Source organism: Archocentrus centrarchus, chromosome 2 (genome assembly GCF_007364275.1).
Source record: "Archocentrus centrarchus isolate MPI-CPG fArcCen1 chromosome 2, fArcCen1, whole genome shotgun sequence".
NCBI lineage: Eukaryota > Metazoa > Chordata > Actinopteri > Cichliformes > Cichlidae > Archocentrus > Archocentrus centrarchus.
In genome coordinates this window covers 4,089,562-4,111,960 of record NC_044347.1, presented here as the reverse complement: position 1 = coordinate 4,111,960, position 22,399 = coordinate 4,089,562, and the positions used below count along the sequence as shown (strand labels likewise).

Below are 22,399 nucleotides of genomic sequence, written 5' to 3'. Positions count from 1 at the left end.
TGTGTGTGTTTGTGTGTGTGTCTGTGTGTGTGTGTCTGTATGTCTGTGTGTCTGTGTGTGTCTGTGTGTGTGTGTCCATGTGTGTGTCTCCGTGTGTGTGTCTGTGTGTGTGTGTGTGTCTGTGTGTGTGTGTCTGTGTGTCTGTGTGTGTCTGTGTGTGTGTGTCCATGTGTGTGTGTCCGTGTGTGTGTGTGTGTGTGTTTGTGTGTGTGTCTGTGTGTGTGTGTCTGTATGTCTGTGTGTCTGTGTGTGTGTGTGTGTGTGTGTGTGTGCTTAGGCTGCGTTTAACACACCTTCCAGGAGCTGGGGTATAATTAGAGCTCAGTGATTCAGGTTATTCCTGATAACGATCAGGCAAATTAAGTGAGAAGAACCAGAGAAAGAGGAAACGTGGGCGTCTTTAAACACGAGGGAAACCTGCGATTTCACAAACTCTTAGCTGGAACAAAACATTGCTGACCTCAGACTGTTTCCCTGAAAAGTGGTGTATAATTAGCCCATGCAGTCATTTCTTTTCCTACTTTATTTAAAGACTTCTTCATAACAAACATAAGTGTACAGATATTTTCCAACAATGCTGATAATAGGCAGACAGTCAATTCATGTGCAGCAGAGGACAAAAACACATTAATATTAATGTTCTTCAGTTAAATGTGAGACAATTCACAACAACAATAAATTACCACAAAAGCAAAATCTCCATCTTGTGATGGAGGGTAAGGAAGTGTTTCAGTGTCGTTTTGCTGGCTGGGAGTGGATCATCTTACCCTGAAACAGAACACAAGTAGTGAGTACAGGGGAGACGCAGTACTGTGGTGGAACTGTAAGCAGTAGTAGTGATAGTGTTGGTAGTATTAGCAGAGGCCTCAGCAGCTGCAAACACAGAACAGTTATCAGAGATGTTAGGGTGGCTGCAGCTCAGTATATATATCACATATCAAAGTGTATAAATGTCCTTCAGTGTGCAGAATAAAGAGCTGCATGCACATGTCTGAATGGATGAATGCACTGACATCAACTGCCCCCCACTGTTGGTTTGCCCCATTTTGAAGCCTGAAAGTAAAAATTTTCATTTGTTTTTCTTTCTTTTCTTATTGGTCACATCTGAATAAGAGGGTGAAGTGATTTTGTGGCTCCACAGACAGACAACTGATGTCAGCATCCACCCAAGTGGCTGCATCCACCCATAAGAATGCAGTTTTATCTAGTAAGGGATCGTGAGCTGTTGTATTGGAAAAGGTAAGTTAGCTCTCGGGAGCAAAGCCAGTTTTTACATGTTTGTTTGGATATTATAACATGGGAGCCTTTTGGGGACTGATGTGTTTTTGGAGCCAGACTCCAGCAGACCAGTATTAATTTAGCTGACGAAATATTTTCGTCGTAGTTTTCGCCAGCGACGTTTTTTCATGGCGAAAATGAAACGATAACTAAATAAAAACGACCTAAAATAATAAAAACGATGATGAAATTAATTGACACTTTCGTCAACGAATGAAAACGAGACGAAAATGCTTGGCGGGGATGACATCCAACCAGAACTGAGTTAATTTTGTGACGGGGTGGGACAAGTTAGGAAAACATCCAATCAAACGCACAGTTGCACAAATCTGCTCTAAACCCAGGAAAACCAAACTAGCCTGTGATTGGTCGTTCCTTCCGATAGAACTAAGTGATGTAACCAATGTCAGCAGGGAGAAAGAGAAGAGCCGATGTATGGACACATTTGTCCTTTGACGTCGTGACAAACAAAACGATGTGTAAACCATGTGGGGCGACTATCTCGGGTAAAAACACGACAAATCTTAAACGACATCTGCAAACCAGTCACCCAGATCTCCATGCAAAGGTCAGCATTTTAATGTCCTGCAGGTTAAAGTGTTTTTCCCAGTTTGTGTTCAGAGAAAATCTCCACACCGCGGTGGATTAGCCTTTATAATCTTAGTCCTGAACACTGCCCTGTACCTTTCAGAGCGTCCTGCTGTAAAACGCTCGGATTATCTCAGTAAGGTGGTGTTAATGATCAGGTGTGTGGGAAGCAGGTGAAACGCTAATGTTAATATTATTAATAATATTCCATAACTTTGAATAAATGTTTAATTTTGTGTAAGTGTGTATAATGACTAATTCAAGGGAACTGCAGAAAAAGCATTTACATTTTACACCCTTTATATTTTAGACTAAATCGACTGTAGATTTAGTCGACTGTATTCTTACAATAATTTTGTCGACTAAAACTAAAACCATTCAGATGACTAAATTATGACTGAAACTAAATTACATTTTTGACAAAAGACTATGACTAAAACTAAATCAAAATTTGCTGTCAAAATTAACACTGCAGCAGACACCAGAGCAACTGCAGGTTTCATGTTGGTTCAGCCAGTCACTGTTCAGCCTTGGAGGTTGATACCAGTGGTTTGTGAAAGTTTGGAAGCCTCGAGTTTGGTTTTTGTCTATCTTTATGTTTGCGAACAGCGCAGGACACCATACTCACCCACAGGATCGCTCGCTCTGAATCATTGCCTGATTTATCATCCTTTTTTGTAGCTAATGAGGACCACAAATTACAAAAAATATTGTGTTTTACTTAATTACACCTGAAACCAGTGACTCGTTAGGACTTCCGTTCTAGGATAACATCGAGTTTTTACAACTAGAGGAGTTGCTCCCTGCTGGACATTAGAAGGATTGCAGGTTAAAGGCAATTTAGCATTGGTTTCATTTTCCAGACCTGGGGGGCTACATTCAGACTGCAGAATCAGTAACAGCAATACCTGACAGTACAGTCAGCAGCAAAGCAGAAGAAGCAGTAAAGTCATGTAGCAAATTTAGCCTCTTTCAGATTTATATCTTTTTTACATTGCACCAAAGGCTGCATGTTTGTCATTATGACTTTAACATGTTCATACCGGGGGCTGAAGACATTATAGAAGCACATTCAGGTCTGATAGGAGTAATTAGTACTATGAGTACTTGTACAGTTAGTCAGAGCAGTGGTTTGTTTACCCGTGCAGCCTGCAGTGTCGCTGCGTTCTCATAGATGTGAACTGAAGGAGTATTCCTCCTTCTTTTCCTCTTCAAAAACAGGAATGTAACAACAGCACCTGCCAACAGATCACTGAGTGAGTAAAACGTGGTGGAGCTAAGGTTGCGGCATGGGCATGAAGGGCTGCCAGTGGAACCAGGTCACAGAGGATAGAGGAAGAATTACAGATCTGCATTTGTCAATGATAGAGTGAATTATGTTTACAGTTGCACAAAGCAGCGAGCTGCTTCCCAGCAACAAGTCTAAAATTAATCATGACTCACGTGACGTGTTCACAAAATTGTTGATGCACTAATAGAAAGCACAGGTTCTTTTAGCACTGCAGTCAGACTGACAGAGTCACAGCTCTGTCATTTCCTTGTTAACTGGAAGCAGGAAGCTAAAGGTATCAGCTGTCCAACAGATAGACATGAAAATACTGATTCCTTGCCTTTTATGCAGCTGTTTTTTTCGCTAGAAGACATCTTGACCGTTGACTGTCAAAAACATGCCGATAATTTGTTCATGTTTGCTACAGACTGCTAGCTCGCTGATACTGTCACTATATCATTTTGAGTGTGCACGCGCTGGTGGCATCTGCTTCTGGGTAACAAGGAAATAACCTCTTTCTCTGAGGTTCCTGATTGGTAGCGCTAAGCCGAAATTTCGAGTTATTAACATGAAAATTTGACATACGTAACTCAAAATTTTGAGAAAACAACTCAAAATTTCGAGTTGCGGATGGTGGTTTTTTTTTTTTTTTTTTTTTGTGGCAGAAAGATGCTTCCATAGCTCACAGCAGTCGTCTGGTTGTCAAGATATTCTCCTGCCTATTGCACAGTCCTTACCTCGCAGTAAGAAGTGCCTTGAATTGGCTGTTGTCACGATTGGATTGAACTTAACTGAATGTAGGCACAAGTTTTGGACCACACCTCTTAATGTTCTCAGTCCATTTGCCACAGGTGAGTAAAACCAAGCAGAAAGCCATGCATCTGCCTTTGCAAACATCTCTGAAATAATGCTGCATTTGAGGTCAGCTGTAAATGCAAGAAACCACAGCAACTCAGGCACGAACTGAGACCATGTAAAACTACAGAGCGGGGCGTCTGAGGCACTCAATGTGTAAAAGTCACCAACGCTCTGCTCGCTCACTAACTGTGGCGTTCTAACCCTCCTCTGCCCTGAGCTTCATGGCTGAGCAGCTCCAGTAGGTGTAATGTGTAGGTGGTGCAGTACGTTTGTCATGACAGTGAAGGCTCTTCTTTTCCATTATACAGAAACAATCTGTATAATATATGTAAATTATGTTTATTAGAAAAAATCCCAAAGCTTCCAGATTCCTGTGAATTATATGAACACTGCACAGCATAAGATTCTGATAGCACTGATTTGTCTCTGATAAACAGCGTGACCTGGCTAGCACTGGTTTACACTATCTGCAGTTCAGAGCATGAAATCTCCTAAGCTCGTCCACAGTAACACACTCACCCAGCACGAGAGCGACGGCAGCAGCAGCTGAGGTGATGATGATGATGAGTTGAGTGAACCCACAGTGGTTTTGTGGGTTGTTGGTGTGCAGCGTCACATCTGGAACAACAACAGAGGAACAAAGATGGGCTGATAAGCTGCTACATCTGCAATTCACCTTTCAGCCTTTCAAAGTGCTGCAGTAAAACTCACTGTTGATCACTTTTCAGTCTAACTTCAAACACATTTCAAATACTGTACATACTGTACTGCAAAGTAGTGACAGCTAGGAAAACTACTCTTCCAGTATCCAATGATACCAACACGTTTTCTTAGAACTATAAACTATAATGAAAGGAAAACAGATGTGTTTATGGGTCAGTCTTTAGTTGAGAGACTAAGCTCATTATTATTTATTTATCACTGCTGATGTCTGATTGATGTTGCTGCTCACGGGGTTTAAACATGAGGCAGGTCTCACCCCCAGCACATGGATGCTTCTAAAATTAGCAGCCCATTATAGTGCAGTGGGCGTTTTTGAGTGGGTGAAGTGTTTTAATCTAAACCACCAAGATTTAACAACTATTTCTGGTCCCTAAATGTAACCAGAGGGAGTGAAACTGAAACACAGAAACCCTAAACCAGACACAGCTGATAAACTTATTACTTTATATGGACTTAGTACAGCTGAGCATCAACACCTTGAGCTTTACACATATTTAACCTATACTGGAGCTTTGAAGACAGCAGGCTGATAAAAGTGCAGATCATTTGCTTTTGTGTTCATGTTAGCACTTACTGATGCCTGTAAAGGACAAACTCTGGCATGCAGCAATAATCCAACCTAATAAACTCGTACTGTCACACACACACACACACAACATGGTGTGGTTACAAATTTCTTCAACATTCAAGAGATAGACAAAAATGTTCTAACTGTAGGTTTGAGATGTGGTTCGCTGATACAATGAGATCTCCATCCCTCCCTCCCTCCCTCCCTCTGGTACTTACCTGAGACGAGGTGGAAAGTTTCCACAAACTGAATGCTGCCGTCTCTCTTGATGCCACAGTAGTAAAGCCTGCAGTCCTCTGCTGTCAGGTTCTTAATCATCAGGCTGTTTCCCAGGATTGAAAACTTGGTCTCAAAATCAGGAGAGTAGTAGGAAGGGACTGAAGACAAACTGCGTCCGATAGCTGCTCTGAGCTGACTGTAGATCTCTATGTACCAGTGTGTGTCTGAACTCCCACCGGAGCAGTTTAAAGTGACCTCTGCCCCCAGCTGCCCTCTGACTTTGGTCACGTTCTTCGCCTCTGCACAGAGCAGAACCTCCAGCAGGATCATCCACAGGAGAACCATGATCGGCTTCAGCATCCAGAAAAAGACGGAGCGGTCTGAGAGCGGCTCAGCTCTGATGGCTCTGACAGATACGTGATCTGCACTTCCTTCTTCACATGATGACTTTGGTTGATGTCGCATCATAAATTAAAAAAAGAAAAAACAAAACAAAACCACAAACACCTCACAATGTCACAGGAAGTGCAGTGTTTTTCCACCTCCAGCCAGCAGTGTGCAGTTTCAGTTGATACTTTACATTTTATCAGATTCTAACACCTTCACGCTGCCTGCCCCCACAGCTCAGTTTGTGACAGTGGTAATAATAACAAAAGTATTTCATTTACTTATGAATGTGCATGAAATGAAGCAGAGCTGCTGCTGCCTCTGTCCTACACTCGTTAATGGTTCATAAATAATTAGTATATGGTGTCATTTGGACTAAGCCAGACGTGTAGTGCAGAGAGAAATCATTTCTATAGTGACCAAAATATTCACCATTAGCTCACGATGACCATGAAGGTATTCAGATATATTCCCCAGCAGCAGCTATGAAAATACTGCAGTGCAGCCAACATCCCTGCATTCCTTACAAGTGTGTGAGTATTGTCTGGATTTCAATGATTAATATATGAAGGGGAATAAGAAAGCAAAGTGGTGTAATTAGTAAAACCACTGCTGAACTGCATCTACCAAGTTTCATATGTGCTAATGTGAAAATGAAAGTGTTGAACGTGATGAAGACTTTCTAAAAACGCTAAAGGAGCTAAAACTGCTTCAAGTTACATCCTAACTCCCAGTGTTCACACATCTTAATGATGGCAATTAGCAACACACATGTTCATAAAATAAATAAAGTGTCGTTTGCACATTTACTTGCTACCCTAACAGGAGGAGCACCCAGAGTATCCTGAATGCAAACCTATGAAAACACTAAAGATGGCAGCTGTGCCTCTAAAGAGCCAAACCACAGCTGGAGGAGGGAAAAATGAGCCAATGATGTTGTTGCAGCGACTCAGTGCAGGTTCAGGGCAGCTGGAGCTCCTCGTCAGCACAGTGAAGATGGAGCTGAGATTACACTCCACATTTCCTGTATCCATAAAGTGAATTAGCATGGCTGAATGAAAAGTTCAGCCAGCCTTCTCATCCAGCTCTTCTGGGACACACAGACATTCCCATACCAGTCAGGAGACATGGTGTCTCCAGCTTGCACTGGATCTGCCATCATCTAACAGGTATCCTCGAAACCACCTCAGCAGCTTGTTTTGATGTGAAGGAGTAACAGGTGTACAGTGTGAGCTCATCCTGAATGAACAAGCTCTTCATCCTCTGCAGCACTCTCCTGGATTTGTTTGCTCCAATCAGGTGGAAGTCTGAAGCTAGGGTTAGACAATCAGGCCATAAAAGTCTCCAATGTCACTCTGACTCAGGCACCTCCATCATACTAAGATACCAGAACCATGAAGGGAAACAGTTTAGCTCAGCATCACTGATACTGAGGGTCCTCTTTAGAAGTCTGCAGTTCAAATCTTGCCCCATTTTTGATAAGATTGTTTCTGCTCTCAAAGAGTTCCTGCTTACAGCCACTGCCAGCATGAAAATTCTTTCATAAATGTAATTATTTACATAGCTAGTATGTGTGTGTGTGTGTGTGTGTGTGTGTGTGTGTGTGTGTGTGTGTGTGTGTGTGTAGGGGAGTGATCTATCTCTTCAAGGGCAGTAAAATGCATCTCAGTAAAACCCGATAACCGGACACTTAAACCGGACACCTCTGCTCTCAGAGCCACCAGAATCACTAGAGTGGTGATAAGAAAAGAAGCCTGGATGTTTGTAATATAATTAAAATATATGGGAAAACTGTGGACACAAGACTCATAAAGTTTTTTATATATATTTATTCACTCATAGTATGATTTTTGACTATTTTATAGCCAAAATTACAACTGAAGTCCAGCAGGGGCTCCCTCTTTTGTCTCCAAGCTGTTACTGCAGAAAAAACTCAAACATTACTACAACTTGAACTGTTTCTACTACACTACCACTAATACTACAAAATCCAACTCTATCCCATAATATTAGCACTTATATAAAACAGCTGCTACGGCTACCGACTAGCCATAATACTAGTCATTGCTGTCAGTACTACATCTTATACTATGGTCTATACTGCATCTGTTATTAGGTTACCATTATATTATTGTCATTGTTACAAATACTAATACTCTCCATATTGTTTAAACTGGACTGACAGTGACAGCTGCTGTTCTTCCTGTGTTGAACGCCCTCTTAATAAATATTGAATATAGAATCTTTAAAACAAGGGAGATCATTTACATGCAAATGTGTTTCAATGCTATCTGTCACCACTGAATGTACCGTGCTGTACTGCTTTACTCTTTACTCAGAAAGGTTTAAATCAAAACTAAGCAGCTGTCTCTATAACTGGTCCCACAGAAGCCAACAAATACATGGAAATGCAATGTATGTGTTATTTATTTAGAAACTGTAAGTCAGTTAAAAATAATAGCAAATGAATGTAATAATGATGCTTCTTCAACATCACTTCTGTGATATTCTTGTAGGGTTGGAGTAGATCTCCTAGTCCTGAAACACAGAGCACAAATACTCAGTACACTGTGATAGTAATACTACTGTGGATGGTACTGTCAGCAGCAGTAGAAAAGTAGCATAGGTGGTATTTAAAACTCACATAAGTATAGAAGAGATCTATCTATCTATCTATCTATCTATCTATCTATCTATCTATCTATCTATCTATCTATCTATCTATCTATCTATCTATCTATCTATCTATCTATCTATCTATCTATCTATCTATCTATCTATCTATCTATCTATCTATCTATCTATCTATCTATCTATCTATCTATCATTTAGTCTTAGACTTAGCTTAATTACAGGTGTTAGTATTTGTGGTGGTACCATTAGCAGCAGTAGTTAGCAGCACAAATAGCAATAATCATAATTAGTATTAGCATTAATGGCAGCCAAACAATACGTTTACAGTCACCATTCACTTCATACACCTGATCAACTTCAGGTTATTGCAAACATTTAATCAAGTCACCGTCACATGGCAGTGACTCGGGGCAGTTTGGCATGTAGACATGGTCAAGACAACCTAGTGAAGTGCAACCTGAGCATTAAAATGGGAAAGAAAGGTGACCTGAGTGACTTTAAACATGCTGTGGTTTCTGGTGCCAGACTATCTTCTGGAAGTTTCCTGCACAACAACAAGGTTTACAGATAATGGTTTAAAACAGAGACAGCACCCAGTGAGCGTTAGTTCTCTGGGATAAAATGCCTTATTGATGTCAGAGGTCAAAGGAGAATGGTCAGACTGCTTTAAGCTGATAAGAAGCCAGCAGTAACTCAACCAAGGTAGGCAGACAAGCATCTCTGAATGCACAACACATCAAACCAGTCAGAGATGTTCTACAGCAGGAGAAGACAACACCGGGTACTGTGCCTGTGCATGGATCCATCCTGCCTTCTGTCTATGGTGCAGGTTGTTGGTGGTGTAATGGCATGCTTCTGGCCTTTTAGCACCAGCTGAAATGCCACGGCTACCTGAATTTTGTTGCTGACCGTGTCCATGATCCCAGAGCGGCCATATTCTGGTGGCCCCTTCCAGCAGGATAAAGCACCGTGTCACGAAGCTCAAATTATCCATTCAATTCACTGTAATCAGATGCTGTCCACAGTCACCAGATCTCAAGCCAGCAGAGCACAGAGCTTCTGATTATGGATGTGCAGCCCACATATCTGCAACCATGTGATGCTTTTATATCAATATGGACCAAAATCTCCAGGGAATATTTCCAGCACCTTGTTGAATCTATGCCACAAAGATTTTATGGAGTTCTGAAGGCAAAATGGGTCCAACCTCGTACTAACAAGGTGCATCAAATGAAGTGATTGGTGAGTGTTTGTAGACATGGAAAGTAGATATCAGGAACTAATGTCAATAGTTCCAGTTGGAGCAGATTAGCACTTACACTAATGTCAGTTTTAGCAATGAGAGCAGTGGTTTGTTTACCTGGGCGATCTGCAGAAGCTCTGCGTTCTCATTGGTCAGGGGTTCATCCACCTGGCTCCTGTGACTTTTCGTCTTCACCCACAGAGATGTAAATTCCACAACTGCCAACAGAGCGACTGAATTACTTCACTTTTAAACCTTTAAACAACATCACCGAGATTGTCTTAAGCTCATGATTTTTAATCTCTGAACATCAACCAAGTCTACAAATAAAACCAGCATCAATGCTTCATTAGTTTTACTTAGGTTGAGGCAGAAAGTAACCACTCAACCACTACTTCCTGTGTTCTTCCTCCACCTGTCTAGCAAGTTTCATTAAATTCAGCTTGGTTGTTTCTGACTGGCTTACCTACAGAGAAATTAGCTCAATGCTTCAAATATTTAATTTAATTTAATTTAATTCCATTGTATTCTATTCTATTCTATTTATTTAGCACCAAATCACAACAAACGGTCACCTCAAGGTGCTTCATATTGTAAGGTAAAGAGAGCCAGAGATAAATAACTCATGATTAAATGCAGTTAATTGCTGATTATTCAAGACCTTGTATGTGAGGAGAAGGATTTTAAATTCTATTCTAGATTTAACAGGGAGCCAATGAAAAGAAGCCAATATGGGAGAAATCTGCTCTCTCTTTCTAGTCCCTGTCAGTACTCTAGCTGCAGCATTTTGGATCAGCTGAAGGCTTTTCAGGGAGCTTTTAGGACAGCCTGATAATAATGAATTACAATAGTCCAGCCTAGAAGTAATAGGACATATCCTGGTCAAAAATGACTTCTCACAGTGTTACTGGAGGCCAAAGTAATGCCACCCAGAGTAAGTATCTGGTTTGACACCATGTTTCTAAGATTTGTGGGGCCGAGTTCAAGAACTTCAGTTTGATCTGAATTTAGAAGCAGGAAATTAGAGGTAATCCAGGCCTTAATGTCTTTAAGACATTCCTGCAGTTTAACTAATTGATGTGCATCGTCTAGCTTCATTGATAGGTAAAGCTGAGTATCATCTGCATAACAATGAAAGTGTATAATGCTACCTAAGGGAAGCATGTATAATAGCACTAAGCTAGGAGGTGATTCAGCAGAGAGTGTGCTTTGGATAAACCACATGAAGAATACATTTTGAAATAAGTTGCTATATAGATTAATCTAGAAAAATTGTACAGGCTGTCACAAACGGATGGGATGGGAGGTCCCCTAGGTGCTGAACAACCACATGCTATTGCTAATGGCTAATTGGCTAACAGGTGCAACAGTACCTCAGTAAGTACTGGGTGACTGCATAGATTAGGCTACACAAAAACACCACTGAGTGCTGGAACAGGAGTGAGAGCAAACAGTAAGTGAGATTTATCAGTGCTGAATGTGGTTAACTTGTGTAGCAGCTGCTGTTGGCTCTACTGCTGTTAATCCAATAAAAAAAACTCTCACCCAGTATGACAAGGATGAGAGCAGTAATGAGGGAGGCTGAGCGGTAGATGATGAGCTGATGTTCTGCTGTGGAGATGTCCTGCTGCTGACGGGCTGACTCAGTGGATGGAGGGGTATCTGGAAAAAATAAGAACTGAAATAAGTTGAAGATAAATAAATAAAATAAAAGCAGCCACAGAAAGGGCTATCTAAAGTGGGTGGCTACTAAGTTAAACACATATTCAAATGATGTGGGAAAAATAAGATGTGTACTGTATCTGCACTAGAATGGACGACAAACTGTCATGTATGCAGATGGAGCCTTGAAGCGGGCTCGTGCTGCTGGCTGCTTCGCTGAGGACTTCAGCTCCGGCTCTTTGGTGCAGTCAGGAGGAGGTTTTGATGACTGCATTTTTGAGTGCATTTGGAAAGTCGTATATTTGCCGCATTAAATCACTTCCTCCTTTTTGACTTTAATATCATGCTTCACATCACAGAATCTTTCCAGCTTTTTGCATAGTTACCAAAAATATCACACTCAAAGTTTTTAAAGTAAAAACGTTGTACTTACTTGAGACAAGGTGAAAAGTGCTCACAAACTGAATTTTGTCCTTTATCATTTTGCCACAAAAGTAAAGCCTGGAGTCCTCTGCTGTGACGTTTTTAATAACGAGCGTGTTCCCCACGATTGTAAATTTGGTTTCAGAGTTAGATAAATAGTAGGAAGGACCAGACGGTCTAATTCGGCCGATTTCTACTTTGATTTGACTGTAGATCTCCATGTACCAGTACATTACTGGATGGTTGCTGGAACAGTTTAAAGCAATATTCCTCCCCAGCTCCCCTTTGACCTCCATCACATTCTGAGCCTCTACAAAGAGCAGAGCCACCCACAGGATCATCCACAGGAGAACCATGATCGGCTTCAGCATCCAGAACAGGACGGAGTGGTCTGACAGCAGCTCAGCTCTGATGTGACTGACATGGAAGTGCTCGACTTTCCACATCTTCATCTGAGCTGACGTAACACCGGATAAAATCTCACAGGAAGTCAAACTTGTGCTATCTGAGCCACAGGTTCAGCTAAAAGACTTTCAGCTGCTTTCTGCTGCAGGCTCCTGGGTTTTCAGCAGTAGTAAAAGAAGACCATGGTGACTGTTTTAAGACACACATGCACAAAATATAATAATAAATGAATAAGTGTCCCCAAGTTTTCGCTTTCATTTCAACACTGCAAGTATCTAATACAGGACACACTAATGTCAGTGTTAGAAAATCACTGAGGCACAGGAGGCTGCTGATCCTACATGTGAGAGACGGGGGGCAGATCAAAACATTAAAAAATAATAAATAACTGAATATTTATTATTTATACAATAAATGTGTTGTCTTCTTTGGAAAGTATGAATTGTTATTGGAATTCTGATCAATGTGTCTCAACAGTGACCTTTGGGAGGCAGGCAGGAGGAGGCAGTGTGTGTGTGTGTGTGTGTGTGTGTGCGCGCATGTATACAACGATAACACATAACCACTATAACCATTATGACCACTGACAGGTGAACTGAATATCACTGATTATCTCTTCATCATGGTGCCTGGTAGTGGGTGGGATGCATCAGGGAGCAAGTGAACGTTTTGTCTTCAAAGTTGAGGTGTTAGGAGCAGGAAAAACGGGCAGCGTGAGGATGTGACACGGGCCAAAATGTGACGGCTCGATGGCTGGGTCAGAGCATCTCCAGAAGTGCAGCATTTGTGTGGTTTTGCCAGTCTGCTGTGGTCAGCATCTATCAAAAGCAGCCCAAGGAAGGAACAGTGATGAACCAGGAGAGCAGGAGGTAGGCTCTAACCTGACTGAGTGTCCATGCACCAGTGTGTGTCTGAACTCTGACTGAAGCAGGTTAGAGTGACATTTGTCCCAGCTGCCTCTGCGCAGTGTGTTCATCAATGGTTTGATTCTAATTTTCAGGCCTGGAGGTTGGTATTTTTCTAAAATAAACGTGTTTTGTTCAATAAGACCAATAAGTAATCAATAAGCCTGAGACCATGAACTCAGCTGCAGAACTGCAGGCCTCACTTGATTCAGCTGAGGTCAGTATTCATGAGTCAGCAGTAAGAAAGACTGGGCAGAAATGGCACCCACGGAGAGTTCATAGGAGTTCAAAGGTAAGGTCTGGGGCTGCTTCAGGACCTGGACAACTTCCTGTAATATCAGGAAAAGATGAAGGAGAATGTCCGTCATCAGTTTGTGCCCTCAATCTTAATGTGATCCAAAACACACCACCAAGTCCACCTCTGTATGACAAAGCAAAAAACGATTCTGGAGTGGCAAAGACACACAAAATATTTTTTATGAAGTAAACTGAACCCTGTAGAGACACACAAAGAGTATTTAGCAATGCTGTGGAGGCCAGAGACTCTGAGAAGGTTATATAAGGCAGCTTAAAGTGATGATGGGCAAAGTAATTATGAGATCAGTGAAAAATACTGATCAGGCATCCAGTGCCTGAAATGTCCTCTAGCAAACTGTAAACCGACAGCTTATCAAACACTGCTATAGCCAAAGATGTTGGTGTGACAGATGTGGTATTTGTTGGGCTCACGGTAAACATCAGACAGGTCTGATCATGGATAGATGCTTCTAAAGGAACTCTGTGCCATACTTCAATGCACTGGGTAAGAATCATTTTATTTTCCACAGGGTGAATTTTTAGAAAGGGCATATTTTAACCATAAACCATCTTTCCTAAAAATATGCATGTGGGTTTTTGCTGACTAAACATTAGCAGAGTGACTGTAAAAAGAAAAGAAAGTCAAATGTAAACAAAACACCACGCTCCTAAAAGGGACAGCCCCCTCCCCTAAAAAAAAAAATTACTTTATTGCCATCTCTCCTAATGTAGACTCCATCGTCCCATTCTAGAGGACTGGTTTGCTTTCTTATCTAATAATGTGTACCATCAATATATAATTGACCAAGGTCACCTGGTTTATTACTATGGGATTGCAGCACTGTTACCTCACAGCTAGAAGGTCTGGGTTCGAATCCACCTTGGACCGGGCCTCTCTCTGTGTGGAGTTCGCATGTTCTCCCCGTGTCTGTGTGGGTTTCCTCCCACAGTCCACAGACATGTAGTTAGTGGGGTTTAGGTTAATTGGTGATTCTAAATTGCTCAAAGGTGTGAATGGTTGTCTGTGTCTCTGTGTTAGCCCTGCGATAGGCTGGCGACCTGTACAGAGTGTACCCTGCCTCTCACCCTACAGTATGACAGCTGGGATAGACACTTTTTTATTATTAGTTATTATTATTATTTTGTCCAAAAAAAGGAAATGATTGATTGAAAATTACTAAAAAAAAGATAATAAAAAAAATAAAAAATACCCACACACATGAGACAATAAAGCAACTGTCATATTTCACTGAGCTGAGGGGCGAAGTCACCACAAAATGAATCTCTCTTCCTGCCACAGGAGTAAAGCCTGTGGCAGTCTGTTTCACACAACTGAAAATGTGCTTTCAAAGTCAAAATTATTATAGTATAATAATAATAATAATAATAAAAAAGTTTTTTTTTAAATACTTGTTTGGCATGTGGCTAAATTTCTACCTACCCCTAACCCAGGGGTCGGCAACCTGTAATCCGGAAAGACCCATTTGAACCTGGTTTCCACGGAAAACAAGACAGTGAGAGCCGCAAATACTAGCGGAAGCTGGTAGTAGCGGCTACAGCGAGTGACGCATATATTGAGAAACTAAAATAAATAAATGGATAAATAAAATGATTCTATTTTAATATTTCAAGATCTCAATAATGTTCCAATTTAGAACTACTGTACAACAAAAACCAAACTGACAAAAATAAAATGCACTTCAATTGGATACTTATAATTTACTTCCGAGAGCCGCACAGAGCCGCAGATTAAGCCTGAATGAGCCGGGGGTTGCCGAAACCTGCCCCAACCCTATGAGGCTACACTGAGCGTATCATGACACGTGACATGTTTGTGACCTTTGCATTACTATAATTGTGTGACAAATTTCTGAATGATAAACTTGTTGTCAACAAGTTCAAAATGTGCTTTGCTTATCGTGGATCATCGTGGATCATCGTGGACCATCGTGGACCATCGTGGATCATCATGGCTCATTGTGGATCATCCTGGCTCATCGTGGATCATCGTGGACCATCGTGGATCATCGTGGCTCATCGTGGCTCATCGTGGATCATCGTGGATATCTTGGATCATCGTGGATCATCCTGGCTCATCGTGGATCATCGTGGACCATCATGGATCATCATGGATCATCGTGGATCATAATTAACTAATCCCATGGTTTACAGCAGTAAGTAAAATAAAACTGTGGTATTTACTTGAGATGAGCATTTCACTTCCGTCCACAGAAAGAAAGCCTGCAGTGCTCTGCTGGGAAGTTTCTTATCACGAGTATCTCAGGATTAACAATGTGGTTTTAAAATCAGGAGAGCAGAATTTGCATACAGTATCTGAACTGACTGTAGATTTCCAAGTACCAGAGTAAATGAACTCTCAGCTGCCCTCTGACCCCAGTCACGTTCTGGGCCTCTGCACAGAGCAGAACCTCCAACAGGATCATCCTCAGGAGAACCACGATCAGCTTCAGCATCCAGAACAAGACGGAGCAGCTCAGCTCTGATGTGACTGACAGATGTGATCTACACTTCCGGCTTTATATGGTGACTTTGGTCAGTGTGATCTGATAGGAAACCACAAAGAGCAAACAGCTCACAGGAAGTCAAACCTGCTCATATCCATCCAGCAGTTTGGGTTAATATGATGTTGTAAACTGGGCCACACAGGAAAGACAAAAAGGCAGATGCACACAAATGCAGATTAAAACACTGGTTTATTTTTAAGTAAAGAAACATGGTCAGTGGTATACCTGAGTACACGAGAAAAAAAGTGGTGCATGTGTGGTAGCTTATGGCAAAAACCCAAACCAGCACACCTCACTTCCTCCCCAGTGCCCGCAGAAGGAACTGCAACACAGCTGAGAGGAAGGTGAGGTCATCATACTTAAACCTGCTGGTGCTTTCTACTGTGAAAGATGCAATACTGGTACTGCAGTAGTGGAAATACATGACACAATATTTAAAGAACACCGTGACTGTTAATGCAACACAACTGTTAGAATTAATATGACACTTTTCAATTATGTAAGGAGTTAATACACTAATACTAATGTATACACTAATGTGTAATGGAGGAAAAGACTGTGTAATTAATATATAATTACAGTACATACAAAATACAATTACATTTAATTCCATTACACATGGAGAGGTTCTTTGAACTTCCATATGAATTTAAAGCTTTTCATCATAACTACACAGAGATGTTCTAACCATGCTGTTCCTGTACTTTTCAGGTAAATTAAACCAATGAGAATGAAGTCTAACAACAGGAAATGATGAAGTGATGCATTTCCAACATTTGATGAAAGGTGAAGAAGTCTTTCAGTGATGTCGTGCTGGTTGGGTGTGGCTCGCTCTTTGCTGAAACAGAACACAATCATTCAGAACGAGGAAGTAGTAATGCTATGGGAGTACATTTAAGTAGTAATAGTATTTGTAGCATTAGCAGCAGCAACCACAAAATGATTACTAAAGACGAACTTGGGAAAATCCTGTTTTGAAGCCTCAGTTACACCATTGTGGCTGCTGGTATGTTGTATTCAAACACACATCACAATACAAATGTCAGATAGTGCTGAATGGCAGGCTGGAACTGGACCCCAATGCATGACCCCAGAGAAAAGGCTGAATTTGCTGCTAAACTCAGAATATAACCTCAAAATATAACCAGGGCTGGTCAGGAGTCAGGAGTACACTAACCAGGAGGAAAACAGGAAACACAAGGACACGCACAGCAGCGGGAAGCCAACAATGATGGCACGACAAAGAACTGAGGAAAAACACAATATATCCAAGAGGTAATCAAGGAGATAAGACACACAATGAAACTAATCACAGAACATGAGACAAGGGAAGTAAAACTAAATGCAAAACACAAGAGACTAGAGACTATCAAAATAAGACAGGAAGTAACAAACACTGAGACCAGGACTAAGACATGGCAACTTGACCCACAGAGAGAAGATGATGGGAATTAGATACACAGACCTTTATTTTTCTTAATAGGAGGACTTAAAGGTATTTATCTGTCCCCTAAATCTGAACATTTTAATATGGGAGTTTCTGGACCTGATGCATTTTTGGAGTGAGCCTCAAGTGGACATTACAGGAACTTTTGTCACATTGATGCTGCTTTTAATGATAAGTTCTCACCCCTACAGGTTAATATGTGTCCAAGGAAACGAAGCCTCAATGGTAGACCCCTCATAACTCCCCCTCCCATAGTCTGATATCTTTTTACAACCAGAGGAGGCGCCCCCTGCTGGTCATTAGAAATGATGCAGGACTCTGAAGCACCGGCTTAACTGTTTAGAATTGTTGCTATTTGTGACCATAGTCACATAGGTATTTATGCTGTGAAGCATTTATAAAGTACAGCAGGTAATCCAGGTCTGATAGTAGTAGTAATAGTAGCAGCAGTACCAGTAGTAGTAGTACTAGCAGTAGTAGCAGGAGTGGTCATTGGCAGTTGCAGCATCAGCACTCTCAGTGACAGCAGTGGTTTGTTTACCTGCACAGCCTACAGTATCCTAGCATTCTCATAGATGCCACCTGAAGGATCATCCAGCTGTTTGCTACTGCGTTTCCTCCTCAAACACAGCAACATGAACACCCCACCTGCAACACATCACTGAGTCACTTTACTGTCACATTCACAGCCTCACAAACTGTCTCAAGATGAATGACTGAAAATGAGCCGCTCTGAAAATGAAGTTCCTTCTAGTGTCGTGATTTCCAACCAGATATTAAACATCATTACAGTGAATTAACACTAAAGTGAAATTTGAATTTGCATCCTTTCCTTCCTAACACGTTACCCATCCTGTATCAGTGTAGTTATCAGCATGATTTTTTCCTCTTGCATCTGACGTGTTTCCAAAGTGTTCACTGTCATAGGAAGCAGTTTGTTTTGTCAGTGGTAATGATTGTGACTTCTGTGAATAGCAGTGGCTGTTATCTACACACTGACCCATTATTAGAATGATGAGGAGGACAGCTGAGGCAGATGTGATGATGATGAAGAGCTGACTCGTGATGCAGCTGTTTTGTGGGTTGTTGGTGGGCAGAGTCACATCTGGAGAAAGACGGACGGATAGACGGACATTATGTCACACTCATAGATTTATAGATTCAGGATTTAGAGTCTGAAAAAGAAAAGCAACTGAAGCTTAAAATAAATCGTTTGGAGTACAGTATTTAATCTTTACATCCAAAGTCATCCACCATACAATACAAATACTAGAAAAGAGGACTAATAATCCCAACCCCCCAGGAGAAAAACATAAAGCAGTATCAGAACTGAAATACAATATACAAGGATACTGAAACAAACACACACACACACACACACAAAAAAAAAAAAACTCTGATACTTCTTACTTAACGTGAGATGGAAAGCTTCCACAAACTGAATGCTGCCGTCTCTCTTGATGCCACAGTAGTAAAGCCTGCAGTCCTCTGCTGTCAGGTTCTTAATCATCAGGCTGTTTCCCAGGATTGAAAACTTGGTCTCAAAATCAGGAGAGTTGTAGGAAGGAACTGAAGACAAACTGCGTCCGATACCTGCTCTGAGCTGACTGTAGATCTCCATGTACCAGTGTGTGTCTGAACTCCCACTGGAGCAGTTTAAAGTGACCTCTGCCCCCAGCTGCCCTCTGACCTCTGTCACGTTCTCGGCCTCTGCACAGAGCAGAACCTCCAACAGGATCATCCACAGGAGAACCATGATCAGCTTCATCCAGAACAAGATGGAGTCGTTAGCTCTTAGGACTGACAGAGAAGAGCTCTGTACTTCCTGTTTCATTCAGGTGCTGATTATGACAAACCACAAATACCAAGTCTCAAAGTTGTTGACCTTGCACCTACACTCAGCAGTTAAAACTAGCAACAGCACAGTTGGGTGTATATATATATATACATATACATATATGTATATGTATATATATATGTATATGTATATATATATATATATATATATATATATATATATATATATATATATATATATATATATATATATATATATATGTATATATATATATACACCCAACTGTGCTGTTGCTAGTTTTAACTGCTGAGTGTAGGTGCAAGGTCAGTTTTAAGCCTAATCTTAAAAATAGAGAGGGTGTCTGTCTCCTGAATCCAAGCTGGAAGCTGGTTCCACAGAAGAGGCGCCTGAAAGCTGAAGGCTCTGCCTCCCATTCTACTCTTAAGTATCTTAGGAACCACAAGTAAGCCAGCAGTCTGAGAGCGAAGTGCTCTGTTGGGGTGATATGGTACTATGAGGTCTTTGAGATAAGATGGGGCCTGATTATTCAAGACCTTGTATGTGAGGAGAAGGATTTTAAATTCTATTCTAGATTTAACAGGGAGCCAATGAAGAGAAGCCAATATGGGAGAAATCTGCTCTCTCTTTCTAGTCCCTGTCAGTACTCTAGCTGCAGCATTTTGGATCAGCTGAAGGCTTTTCAGGGAGCTTTTAGGACAGCCTGATAATAATGAATTACAATAATCCAGCCTAGAAGTAATAAATGCATGAATGAGCTTTTCAGCATCACTCTGAGAAAGGATGTTTCTAATTTTAGAAATATTGTGCAAATGCAAAAAAGCGGTCCTACATATTTGTTTAATATGTGCATTGAAGGACATATCCTGGTCAAAAATGACTCCAAGATTTCTCACAGTGTTACTGGAGGCCAAAGTAATGCCATCCAGAGTAAGTATCTGGTTAGACACCATGTTTCTAAGATTTGTGGGGCCGAGAACAAGAATTTCAGTTTTATCTGAATTTAGAAGCAGGAAATTAGAGGTCATCCAGGCCTTAATGTCTTTAAGACATTCCTGCAGTTTAACTAATTGATGTGTGTCATCTGGCTTCATTGATAGGTAAAGCTGAGTATCATCTGCATAACAATGAAAACTGATGCAATGCTTTCTAATAATACTGCCTAAGGGAAGCATGTATAATGTAAATAGAATTGGTCCCACCACAGAACCCTGTGGAACTCCATAATTAACCTCAGTGTCTGAAGAAGACTCCCCATTTACATGAACAAATTGGAGTCCATTAGATAAATATGACAGATAGATAAATATATATATGGTGTACAGTACATAAAACAATGATTGTGAATTGTTGCAGTGGTGAAATGCTGCCAGGACGACCCCTCTGCAGTCAGTGTGTATACTAAATCCTGGGTTAACTTAGCTGAGTTCATGATCAGCTCTGATTGACCTCTCACACTGAGTGCACAGAAAATGGAAAGATTTCCTGGGTACGGTGAATGGGCTTCATAGTAGAGGGCTCAGGAGGCTGAATCCATCTTTCATATTTACCAACAGAGGCTGTGCCCAGTACCAATGATTAACAGTAAATTTACCAAATAAAAACAGAATTACCAAAAAAATTCCCATAGCAAAATTTAGCCTCTTCGCTTTCGTTTCAGGTTAATTTTTTATTGCTGATAACAGCAAACATACTTATTTCCATGCTGTCATTTTGGCTCAGTCTATGCCAATTATGGTAACAGGAAGTTGAAGTCACTGCACAGTTGAAAAAAAAATCAGGCTGCATAACAATAACTACTACTATATAGTAGTTTCAGTACTAGTTTTTCACTCTCAGGGCTTATCAGTTTTGTTAGTAATCACACTGCAGAGCCACTGCACAGCCTGCAGTGGCTCTGCAGTGTCATAGATGTGAACTGAGGCATCAGTGGCTGCGGTGTCCCCTTCAAGTACAGCAGCATCAAAACAAAACCAGCCACCAGATCACTGAGTCCATTCAGCTTAAAACTCCCAGACATAAATGTATGGAAAATATCTTTGAGCTCTTAACAGTGCTGCAGTTACCAAGAAAGATTCACCAGATTAACTTTGTCCTGATGTTGGGATCCAACAAGTTTGCATCCAAAAGATTCAGAATCTCATGTCATTTTTATGCAGCGCATCCGGTTTGAAATGGCCTTAACTTACCTCTAGTACAGGGGTCATCAACTCCAGGCCTCGAGGGCCAGTGTCCTGCAGGTCTAACATGTGTCCCTGATCCAACACACCTGAATCAATCTGCTGAATTACCTCCTCAGTATGCAGTCAAGTTCTCCAGAATCCTGCTAATGACTGTTGGAGCAGAGACACATCTAAAACCTGCAGGACACCGGCTCCTGAGGCCTGGAGTTGGCCACCCCTGGATGCTTTTCACATCCAGGGGTGAAAAGCATCCAGGGTCAGCCATTTCACACCGGATGCTTTGCGTAAAAACTACATGAAATTCCGAATCTTTTGGATTCAAACTCGTCGTGTAACCTACATACACAATGGACACGTTGCGTTTTTGCGAATAAATCATCCTCATAAAATGCACTGTGAAAGAAATTAAGTCGACATCAAATGATGATGTAATGAGGTCCTGATGTTTCTAAACAAGAGAGGGAAGAAACAGATTCGGGGTTCATCCAACTCATAAGAAAGTATCATCATCTGATCTGATCAATTGGCTCCATCTTGTGTCTCCAAGCTGTTACTGGAGGAGAAACTCAAAACATTTCTACAACTTCAACTACACCCTCATTCAGTATTAATACTGCAAATCCAACTATATCTTGTACTGTTAAAACTCCTACAACAAAATTATCCTGGTTATTACTACACACTTTAGCCTCACTACCACTAGTATGGCATTCACTGCATCTATTGCTAGGTTAGGACAACTACTTTTAAGTACAAAATCTACTTATTTATACACATGATGACAGCAGTTATCTTTAGTATCTTGGTGGTCAGCTGCACTGGGCCATGAAAGGATAGTTTTATATCTGGACGGGCCTTTGGAGGATTAGAAACAATAGAAACCACCAGATCCTCCTGTCTCGGCTGGAAAAGCTGGGGGGGGGGGGCATCTTATTTGTCAGAGAGAAGTTTTTGTGGTCGTATTGAGA

General features: G+C 41.2%; 1 long non-coding RNA gene across 1 annotated transcript; it reads right to left on the bottom strand.

The window, feature by feature from the left end:
- Positions 1-16,801: 16,801 nt before the first annotated feature.
- LOC115799357 (uncharacterized) lies at positions 16,802-18,518 on the bottom strand. Its single transcript, XR_004021558.1, has 3 exons — positions 18,433-18,518; positions 17,974-18,080; positions 16,802-16,823 (listed from the first exon to the last, which is right to left on the bottom strand). It is a non-coding gene; the product is annotated as an uncharacterized LOC115799357 (long non-coding RNA).
- Positions 18,519-22,399: the final 3,881 nt, after the last annotated feature.